Source organism: Lactuca sativa, chromosome 8 (genome assembly GCF_002870075.4).
Source record: "Lactuca sativa cultivar Salinas chromosome 8, Lsat_Salinas_v11, whole genome shotgun sequence".
In the NCBI taxonomy this organism is placed as follows: domain Eukaryota; kingdom Viridiplantae; phylum Streptophyta; class Magnoliopsida; order Asterales; family Asteraceae; genus Lactuca; species Lactuca sativa.
In genome coordinates this window covers 109,572,988-109,584,887 of record NC_056630.2, presented here as the reverse complement: position 1 = coordinate 109,584,887, position 11,900 = coordinate 109,572,988, and positions in this window count along the sequence as shown.

Genomic DNA, 11,900 nt, shown 5'->3' with positions numbered 1-11,900 from the left:
GTTAATTATCATTATATCAAGGATTTAGTAGTTAATCTCTCTCCTAAATATTTATCTTCCTTCTTTGACCTTTTTCTCTTTCTATTCCTGGTATTCTTTATGTCGTTGCCTCCCTCTTCCACGGCCATAAGTTTGCTATGTGTGGTCCTCATGAGCTACACTTTCATTCAATGAGATATAGAGGTGACAATTTTTGACCCAACTCGTTAAACGAGTTTATTTTAACTCGCCAACCTGTTTATTTAATGGGTTCGGTTGGGTTACATGTTTGGGATCGCCATGGTCAACCCGCCAACTCGATTATATATATATATATATATATATATATACACACACACACACACACTCTGTAACATCCCAACTCCCAGTTATAAATTTGAAGCTTTTATATTCATATTTTTAGACCTACTTGACGAGTTGGTTGCCCCAACTCGCCATGTAGAAACTGATCCGGCTGTGGAGATTATGAAGCCTACTCGACGAGTTAGAGGACCCAACTCGACGACTTGAGGTTGTGCATGAAAACCCTAATTTTTAGGGTTTACACCCTATTTAAAGGACCTTAAGTCCTCTCTCCAACCACCACCCTATCGTCCAGAAGAAAACCCTAAACAAGCTAACCTTTCATTTTGAGTGTGTACAAGGCCAAAGAGTGTGTGTTTGGTGTATTTCTTGGAGAAGCTTGAAGGTTTAGGAGCTTGGAACGAGAATGAGCTTATAGATCTGGCATCTACAGTTGTAGCAACATTTTGAAGGTAAAAAGTCGTTACCTTGATCATTTTCTTGTTAGATCTCTCCATTCAAGAGTTTAGGGCCTTTTTAGCCCACTTTGGATCCATTTTTGGAAGTTGAGCATGATTTGAAGGTATAACTTCATATCTGGACTCCTCTAGGCCCCCATAGTCATAAAGTTATCGGCTTTATCTAGTCTTGGCCTTTTTCCATGCCCTAAACCTCTTCCTAAGACTAGTTTTGGGTGTTTTAGCCTCTTAAGGCCTTGCATGCACGTAAATTTGGCAACTTTACGTGGTAACTACACCCTATGAAGTTAGATCTACAGTTTGGAGCCTTGGTTTCACTTAAAAGTGTCTGAATGAGAAAAAAGGCTAAACGAACTCGATGAGTTGCATAGCCAACTCGACGAGTTGGATAGGGTTTACTCGCCTTCTGGATTATGGGTGAACTCGGCGAGTGGGTGAGATGACTCGGCGAGTTGATTAAGGTTATCCCGGTCCTCTAGACACTGAAGAACTCGGCGAGTTACTCAGGTAACTCGGCGAGTTGACTTGAGTTTTCGGTTTTTGGGTTTTAAAGGAACTCAACGAGTCAGTAGATGAACTCGACGAGTTGTGTCAACAAGGACTGTTGACCTTGACCGTTGACTTTGGCTTTGACCAAGGGTTGACCAAGTTTAACTTCCAAGGGTATTTTGGTAATTTGGGATTCTAATGGAATCAGTCATATGGGGATTACAGGCAGTGAGTTTGGAGATGAGAGTTGGGATTTAATCTTCTTGATTCAGCATTACTTGTGAGTGTAACATCCGGGAATTTGGATGTATCTATTTAACCCTTCTTCTTCTCCAAGTTGTCAAGTTTAGTCCATAAAAGAGGAGTGTGGCAGGAGAGTATGTTGGGCGTACTGAGGAGTACGCTACGCGTACTCGTGGGATGGTTTTGGACGTGGATGCTGCTAGGTACGCTGGGCGTACCAAAGATTATGCTGGGCGTAGTCGGCCCAGATGCAAAACCCTAAATGAGACGTGTGCACTATATAAGGAATGATATGGCCTTATCCTCAGCCACCATTTCACAGAGAGAAACCCTAAGAGAGCACCATCATCGTTCTAAAGTGGTGTATGAGTGTTTTGAGCTATAAAGAGCCTTTATGTGATGGTGAAGAAGAAGAGGAGGTCTTTGTGGAGGCTAGAAGTTGGAGTTCAAGTTTGGATCTGAGCTCTTCAGAGGGTGGAGCTTCTTCTAGAGGTAAAAAGCTCATAGCTTTCCTTATCATGTTTGTGTTGTGCTTGATGGACCAACTTTTAGGGTTTTTGGTCCCAAGTTGGAGGCTTTATGAGCAAATGGTCTCCATAAGCTAGAATCTGCCTTATTTCAGTGTATTATGAGTTGTAAGTTCGTAAAAATCCAGTCTTGGTCGTTAATATTAAGTCAAGCTTGAGTTAAGGACTTAATGAGGAAAGAGGTTAAGAGTTTGGAGAGGTTGGTGGTCTTTATAGCTATACAAAGGCTTAAAGGTTCCGACTTTATGGCTTAAGAGGCAGTAGAGGGTCTAGATCTGTGATATGATCCCGTGTCTTAAGCTATTCAGACCAAAAATATCGAAAGGATGAGTCTGGGACTTACGCTGGGCGTAAGTCTCAAAACGCGCAACATAGTGGGTTGAGGTCCCCGATCAGTTCCATGCGCGTTTGGGTACGTTGAGCGTACCAAGGGGGTACACCCCGCGTAACTCCTTCTGGGGGTTTTTGGGCTAAGCGTTATGTTGGGCCTTGAGTTTTGGGCCTGGAGTTTGGACTTCATGCAATGGAGTCTTGGACTAGAGAAGTGGATATATGTGTTTTGGGCCCTTGGTTTGGGCTTGCCTCTTAGGTTGGGATTTGGGTCGTGTGAGGGCCCATTTATTATTGGGCCTTGGTGGGCCTAATGGGCTTAGGGCATTAATGGGTTGGTAGGTGGTCTATCTTTAGACACAATAAGTGAGAGGTTGGACTTAACTCCTAATTGAGATAATTGTGGGTTTGGCACAGGGTTAGAGGCAGGTGCATAGCAACAGTGTTTATAGGAGTTGTTCTTCACCCGAGGTGAGTCTTCTCACTATACATTACCTAGAGTGGTATTTATGTGTAGACCGGAGGGTCTTGTATGCTATGTGTATGTATGAGATTATGTGCACTGTATTATATGTATGCTATGTGTTGAATAGACCGGGCCGGAGGGCCCAACGATATAGACCGGACCGAAGGGTCCAACGACACACACTGGACCGACGGGTCTGACGAGTTATGACCGGACCAGAGGGTCCAACGAGCTACGGGACTGGAGGGTCCCGCTGAGACACATCGACCGGAGGGTCGTACTGTAGCCTCGTGTGGCGTATGTGTTGTATGAGGTATTTTGGGGAACTCACCAAGCTTCGTGCTTACAGTGTTATGTGTTATGTGTTTCAAGTTTTCAGGTTAGCGGGACGACACCGACTTGATTGTACACACCAGAGGAAGAGCTACGTTTTGAGGATCCTGGATTATTAATATGGAGTTATGTTTTGAAAATCGAACAAATAAGATTGTTTTACAAAATGTTATAAAAGTATGCATTTTAAAAATGAAAATTTTGTTTTAAATTTTCACGTCGTTACAGTGAGGTGAGTTTTCCTCACTATACTTAGGGGTCAAAGGCACCAAGGCCGACCCATTGGATTTGATATCCTAGTAGTTGATGATATGTTGAGTATAAGTTAGTTATGCATGCTAGTTTGCTATGCTAGTTTGGTAGATCTGTAGGACTACCTGTGGTACTGTCTGATTATCTGTATGTGCATTTAGATGTTACATGTCGACATGTTGTGTGGTTAAGGTTGACGTTGTACTGCTCTGTGCGGTGACCAACAAACCCTGGAGTATGCCAAATATGAGTTGAGGGCCGATAGAGCATGCCAGACTCATATTGAGGACTCCCAAGCATTCCAAATGCGAGTTGAGGGTCAGGTGAGCATGCCAGACTCTCACTGAGGGTTGATCGATTATATTCCAGTCTTAGGACTGAAGGAGCAAGCCAGTCATAAGTTGTGGGCTCGAGAGCAAGCCAGACTTATGTTATGGGCTCGGGAGCAAGCTATATGTGAGTTGTAGGCCTGAAAGGCAAGCCAGACTCATATTGTGGGCTCGGGGGTGATCTAGTCTGTAGAGTTGTGGACCCATTACATGCTATTATAATGTGTGATATTTGTTATGTATCGGTATTTTAGGGGAACTCACTAAGCTTCGGGGGCTTACAGTTTTGGATTTTTGTTTCAGGTACTTTGGATGATCACGGTAAGGAGAAGGCTTGATCGTGCACCTCCTCACATTTTATGATTTTGATTTATGGGATACTCTGATATGAAACTATTTTGAAAACATTTTGTAATAAGTAATGGTTTTTGGATGCTTGAAAAACTTTTAAAATTTTTATGAGTTTTATATTTTTTATCAATTTTATTTTCATCTCCATCGATTTATCCGAATCGTATTACTACATGCCCTAACTGAGAACTCCACACTCACGAGTCATGACTCATATATTGGCGGTCGCTCATCGTTGGTCACCCACTTGTTGTCGGCGATCACACGGTCATCCACTCATATCATTGATTGTCGCCCTCCACCAACTGATCGGAGAAAATCCACTACTCATCGTTGTTGCTCCTATGCTTATACGGGTTATGCAGGTTGGGTTTGACCCAGTGACCCGCAAACCCAAATGCGTGCTATGTGGGCTGGGTTGTGTTGATGTTTCCAACCCGCCAACCCATATATTATATGGGTTGGGTTGGGTCAATGTATTATGACCCACCAACCCGAACTCAATATTAGTGTTTCTGGAATATTCTTGATTGCTGATAGGTATAAGGATTTGAATAGATTAAAATATTATTATTTTAAAATTTAAATCAGGATTTATCCTTGTGATCCCCTAGCTATAAATATGATCATTTGGCTCATTATTTTCGTTCATACCTTTACCTACAAGATTAGGAATGAAGATTATATCCCTCTCCTCTCTGATCTTCATTCTAGGGTTTTTATGGTTTTGGGTACAAATCATTAGAGGCACTAAACTTTTGGTGCTTGCTTTCCAAGGTTTTCAAGAAGGATATTGGTGTGATTATTTTATATAATAATCAAAATGTATGTAAAACCTGAATCTATGTAAATTTCAATTATCAAAGAGTTCCCTTAAGGTTCTTGATGTTTATAGTTTATTGTTATCAATAGCGAAAACATAGATCCAAATAGGTTGCATGTGAACTTAAGAGTTAAGCATTTTTTTCCGCCTCATGTATAGATTTATAACTTATAAAATCCATCAATGGTATCAGAGTCATAGTTTTCTGTTGATTGTGCATAAAATGAATAGATCAAAGAATTAAGGTTTATTGAAAAAATAAACCCTGGCCCATGAGATTTTCGACTTTGCTAGGGGTTCCTGAAACCCCAGCCTCCCTAACCCTGTTTTCAAAAATTGGGGGGGAGGGGGGGGGGGTTCCTTAGGGTTTATTTTGTTTTCATAATTATTATTTTAAATACATTAAATTTTAAATAATTAAAACCTGATAAACCTAAACCCTAATTTTTGAAAATTAGTAGGGTATTGGATAAGGATTAAATTTGAATTATTTTATTATTAATTTAAATAATTATTTAATCCTTAAATGATTTGAATTAATTTAATTAAGTGATAAATATTAAATCATAATTGATAAAAATTAATTTAATTGATAGTTTAATTAAAAGATAAAGATTAAATCATAATTGGTTTAATATTAATTAATTAAAGTTTAATCCAGATAGTTAATATCTAAACCTTGTATTTTGAAAAATTTTAAAATACATCTTATAATTTAGGGGTGAGCATGGTGCGGTTTTCGTGTCAAATCGAACCGCAAACTGCAAGGTGCGGTTTCTGTAGGGTAAAAACCGATAGGTGCGGTTTTTGTTTTGGTGCGGTTTTACAATTTTACATGTGGTTTCGGTTCCATTCAGTGCGGTTTCGGTTTTTAACCAAAAAAATGTGTTTGTTCGGTTTTGTGGTTAAAATGGTACGGTTTAAATGTAGAATTTTGTGGACTTTATTTTATGTTCATATTTGTGTTACAAATAATTAGCATTTTGACAAATTTAAATGTATTTAATATGCCTATGAGGTAGTTTTATGTTACTTGGTAAATTCCTATCGAAATATATATATATATATATATATATAGTTATTTATGATATTAGGATTTTGAGACTTGCATTGTATGTTGCCTTGCAAAGGATTTGATTTTATAATCTCAAACTACATTGCTTAGTCAATCATTATTGTTTATATATATATAGATTTGTCTTTTAATTTGAATTGCATTATGGTTTTCATAAGCAAAATGAAAAATGCTAATGGTATGCAATTGATACGAATGCTCAAACTATAAAGCAAACTAGCAAAGCATAGTTCTTATATAGTAGAGAAGAACAAAGATTTTTTAACAAAATATTTTTTTATTAAATCGATATATATATATATATATATATATATATATATATATATATATATATATATATATATATATATATATATATATATATATATATCGGTTTTTATGGTGCAGTTTGACAGTATAAAACCGCACCACACCGAAAATTGCAGTTTTTCTAAAATTTAAAGCCGCACCATCAGTTTTATATTAGGTTTTGGTTTTTCGGTCTAGGTTTTTCGGTCATTTTGCGGTTTTTTGCTTTGCGGTTTGGTTTTTGCTCACCGCTACCTTATATATATTGTTAAAAGTTTAACTACTATATATAAGGAAAGTCAGTCGAATCAATAATATGTCTCATTCACGAAACCATGCTATAAAGAGGGTATAAGGAAAGAGGCCTATAAAATAATCGTTGAATGAGTGTCCTTTTCACCGACCACTCTCATGTGTGGTGGAGGGGCGTTAGTCGAACAGGTTGATAGAACATAACCTCATTAAAAGTATAATTATATAAAGTACTAAAATTTTCTTTAAAATCTCATTGTTGACACTTTAGGAAAAAATGTGAAATTGTATGATAATCAATGAAAATGCAGATCATTCTTTATATATCATTAGTGGAGCATACATGGCTAACCGACACACTAATTTGGGACTATAAAGTTGAATGATGATACAAATCGTAAATTATCATTGTTAGTGGAACATGTATGATTAACCGGCACGTCAATTAGAGATGATAAAAGACATCGATGTTGTCAAGCGGGTTTGCATGGTTATTCACATCTCATTTGTGATCCTCGACATCCCAGTCACAAAAGCGAGAGCATAATCCGAGATTAAACATGTCATTGATAAGATCCAATGAATCTCAAAAACTCTAGGAGTTTCATAAGATTGAAATTGGTAAAAGCTTTATCTACCTGAAAAAATCGAAAATATGGATCCTAGTCTTAATTTAAATTTTGGGTTAATAATTAAGGATTGAAATCAACTAACTTGAATTCTCTCTTTTCTTATTTTTAGATGGCTTATGAAGATAGAAATGGTCTTCCTAATTCTTATGGAAATGGTTTTACTCAATCTTCTGGAGATGGTCTTCCAATTTCAAGTCAAGGTGAAATTGTTTTCCTTTCCTTAAGAAATGGTGGAACTAGACATCATGTTTCTTCGAATCTTCCACCTCCTCCTCCTATGACTCTCCCAACGTCATGTTTTCCTCAAGTTGAAAGATATGAGACTACATAATCCCTATTGGCATGCATACATCAAGATGGAAACTTTGTGTGTGCGCATGTTCTAAAAATGAAATCGTACATTGACAAGTTGGATAGAATGGGTGTCGTTTTCCCAAGGGAGTGAGCCATGGATTTGGTTCTTCTCTCGCTTCTAAATTCGTATGATCAGTTCATTGAGAACTTTTATGTGATGAATATCGATGTGACCCTAATTGATCTTACCCAAATGTTGATGGTTGTTAAAGCGGAAATACTTAAGAACACATCTGAAGCAGAGATACTTATAAGGTCTAATTCTAAGTTTTCCATGGACATTGACAATGGTGGTCCAGAAAATATTTCTCTTCCCAATAGAAAAGGGTCGTCCAAGATCAAACCGTTTGACCATATGGTAAAGAAAAAGGCTAGTTTTGGGATCGTTCCATGTGTTACCCCAAAGAGTCCATTTGTTTCTAATGGCAATCGAAGGGACATTGGTTGCGAAGCTGTCCAAAGTACCTGAAGGATCTCAAAAATGGTAAATTCAATCCATATGACTCTACGTCAGGTACATCCATTATATAACTCCATTGTTTTATAAGTTCCTATTCATAGACTGTTAATACATAATGTGATGATCACATTTTGATGATATTGCATGATCCAAGAGAAAGAATGAAGCTTAAGCAGAATGAGCTAAATCTGATCATAAGAGATGGACTTTTGTCACATGTTTCGATGGTTAGAATTTGGAGATACTATTAAGGAGTTAGGATAATTTAATAAATTTTTATTACTTTTCAAATATGTATAGAAACATAGTTTTCTCTTTATGCATTGTAAGGACAGGTTCCAATTTTCCTTTTCAATAAAATGAAGTTCTAGTTCATCTGGTTTATATTTCCCTGCAATGGCATAAATGAATATGTTTTCTAATAATGGCAATGTTAATTGTGGATTTGATCCTTATGAATTTCTTTGTGGTACTGTCATAATCAAACAAGTGAAAAGATATCCCATCACCAAGTTTCAATTGGACAGATACTTGGAATCATATAATTCAAATTGTGCGATGCATGAGAATATTGTTCGTTTGAAAATTATGACTAAATTCATTTTACACGTTTATATGAGGCAAGTGAAAGACTAATGGATTTAGTACATATTGATATGGACTATTCAGATCCGCCGCAAAGGACGATAACTATATTTGTCATGATTTACTGATGATTCAGTAAATATTTTTTTGTTTATAAGATTAAAAAATTCTAATACTTTGAAAAGATTTAAAGAGTAGCAGAACGAATAGAAAAATATATTAGGCAGAAAGCTAAAAAGTTTCTCTAGTCTGAAAAGAAATGAAAAGTACTTTACTATCGTGTTTTATGATCATCTTAGTGATTGTGGATTTGGGACCTAGAATCATAAAGTTGTCATTTTTGGTGTTGAAATCCACCCATGCATGAGTTAGGGCCTCTTTCATGAAAGAAGAATGTTATACTTTGAGTTTGGATCCATTTGGGTCTTGTAAAGTCACCAAGTTAGTGACTTTATGGGTTTAGACGTTAAATAGAACTCTGATCTGTGATTTGGACCCATGGTTTGAAGCATTAAGTGCTTAATAACAAAAATGACTTAATAGAGAAGTACGTTGGGCGTACAAGCTGGTACGCGCAACGTATAGGTCATGAAGCCAATACGCACTGCGTATAGCTAAGTACGCCTTGCGTACTCAGTTAGAGTGGGCTTCGCACATGTGGGCCTCGGTTTGGGCCATTCCTTGGACATTGTTGCTTTGGGCCTTAATGGGTCATCAAAAATCGGACTTTTGGGCTAAGAATATGTTTGGGCTTTAGGGTAACGCCCATTTGAGGAGTTTGGGTCCAATTTGGAAAATTGGGCCATAAGTGGGTCATTAGTGGACCTTGGTAGATTGCTGAGTGTTGGGCCTTTTATATGATGGATTTGGGCCTTAGCCATGGATTAGATTAGGCCCTGGCTAAAATGGTCATTTTACCCCAAGAATGGATTATTGGATATGTAACATTCATAAAATTATTGAAAAATTTAAACTTTTTAAGCAACTCAAAAAACAACATTTGTTTACAAATTGTTTTCAAAATAAGTTTCACATTAGAGAAATCCCAAAATCGTAAAACAAAACATGAGGAGGTGCACGATCACGCATTCGCCTTCGCGCGATCCACTGATGTACATGAAACAAAATCCAAAACTATAAGCCCAAAGCTTAGTGAGTTCCCCCCAAAATACCAATACATAACAAACAACACAAATATAATAACAACATGCAATGGGTCCACAACTTTACAAACTTGATTACCCCCTGAGCTCACAACATAAGTCTGGCTTGCCCCACGGGCCCACAACTTATGTATGGCTTGCTCACCGGCCTGATCAGTCAACAGACTGAATACCGCTAAGCCCTCAGTACGAGTCTGGCATGCTCTGCCCGACCCTCAGCTCGTATCTGGAAGGAATGCTCATGAGTCCTCAGTATGAGTCTGACATGCCCTCCCTAGCCCTCAGCTAATATCTGCTATACTCTAGGGTTTGTTGGCTACAATACAAAGCAGTACTACCTCAACCCATCCACATAATATGTCGACATATAATAGATAATATCATAATTAGATAAACAGGTAGTCCTATAGATCTACCATACTAGCATAACAAGACTAGCATGCACATCTATATCATACTCATCATATTAGCAATATCAGGTTATCAACCCAATGGGTCGACCTTGGTGCCTTCAACCCGAAAGTATAGTGAGGAAGACTCACCTCACAATGTCGAACCGAACTGAAACCTCCGACTGCCGACTCACCAAAAATCCCGAACTATCACAATAAACAAACACCCAATCAACAATTGGAATACCACTCTTGACTAAGGGCCCCAAACATAGGGTGGTTGTGTTGGGTTTTGAGCATTCTAACACTCCTAAGTGTACATGCAACCCTAAATACCTTGGATCTATGTTTTCTCTATTATACATGCAAATAAGAACTTCCAAGGTATTATCCTAATCTAGCATACAAAACAATAACTATAACAAGATAGAATACATACCTCTTTGGTGTAGAAAGTCTTCATGAAGCTTGAGTGCCTAGTGCCCCAAGTGTGACACCTCAAATGGAATCACAATCATCAAAACACTTGGAATAACTTGAGAGAATTCTTACAACTCATGAAATCGGCTAGCCCTCTCTAGAACCCTACTAGTCGCCAATTTTGCCAAGAATAATATCTTTATATAGTGTTACAATTAGGGCAAACCCTAATTGTCATGACTTTCCATTTCCTTGGATCCATGGGTTCAAATACACCATGGAGCATCCATGGACCATCCTATGGGTTTTAGCCCAACTTGATTATCCATGGAGCATTAGCCCACTATACAAGTATGGATGATTTACACAATCAACCCATATATTTAATTAGTCTTCTTTTGATCACTTAATTAATCCTAGATTAATTCTTGATCAATACTAATTAAATAATCTCATTATTCTTATTATTAATATACTAGAACTTATAATATATTAATAACCATAAGTGTCTTATTTCTCTCATCCAAGTGCATGATGGTATGCAACCCAAATGGACCATGCCGGGTCGGGTCAAGTCTTACCAAATATAGTTATGGACTTAGACATTAATCCAACAGGTTGTCCATTTACCTTTTCTCTAATTGGGAAAAGGCCCAAGTCCAAAATTTTACATCTAAAAGTCCCAACTATTTCAAGGCCCATTATTGGCCCAATTTTCCAAATTGGGCCCAAACCCCTTATTGGACCTCACCTAAAGATTCAGTCCTCTAATTAGTCCAAAACACATTTGTCCAGATGGTCCATTAGGGCCCAAGCATCAAAGCCCGCCAAACGGACCAATACCCAAATCCCAAAGTAGCTAAACCTAACAAGTTGTACGCGTACTCAGCTGTACGCTCAGCGTACCCACCTTGACCAGAAAGCGTGACACTGACCACCTACTCCCGGTGTACGCCTTCGTACGCCCAACGTATGTTGTGGCCATGCAAATCTCCATTAAGATCTTAATACATCACGTCCAGACATCCAAAGCCAGATCTACACCCAAAAAGGTGTCCTAAACCAAAATTTTTCCAACTTTATGGTTATGCATGCCCTATAAGTCCCTAGACTCAAAACCATTGCTTGTATTAACCACTTAAGACCTTTATAACATTGCATGAAACCACTAAATGGGTGAAGATAGCATTTTTATAACCTAAAATACCCTAAATCTCCAGAAAGGATAGATCCTTTGGTCTTAGAGTAGCTCAACTCATTAAGACCAAGAAAAGGGACTTAAGCACACATAAAACTTTCTATGCAAGATCTAAGGGAAAATACAAGTAAAGGTAAAATCTTTTTACCTTCTGTAGCTTCCCAAGGAGATGAAGGT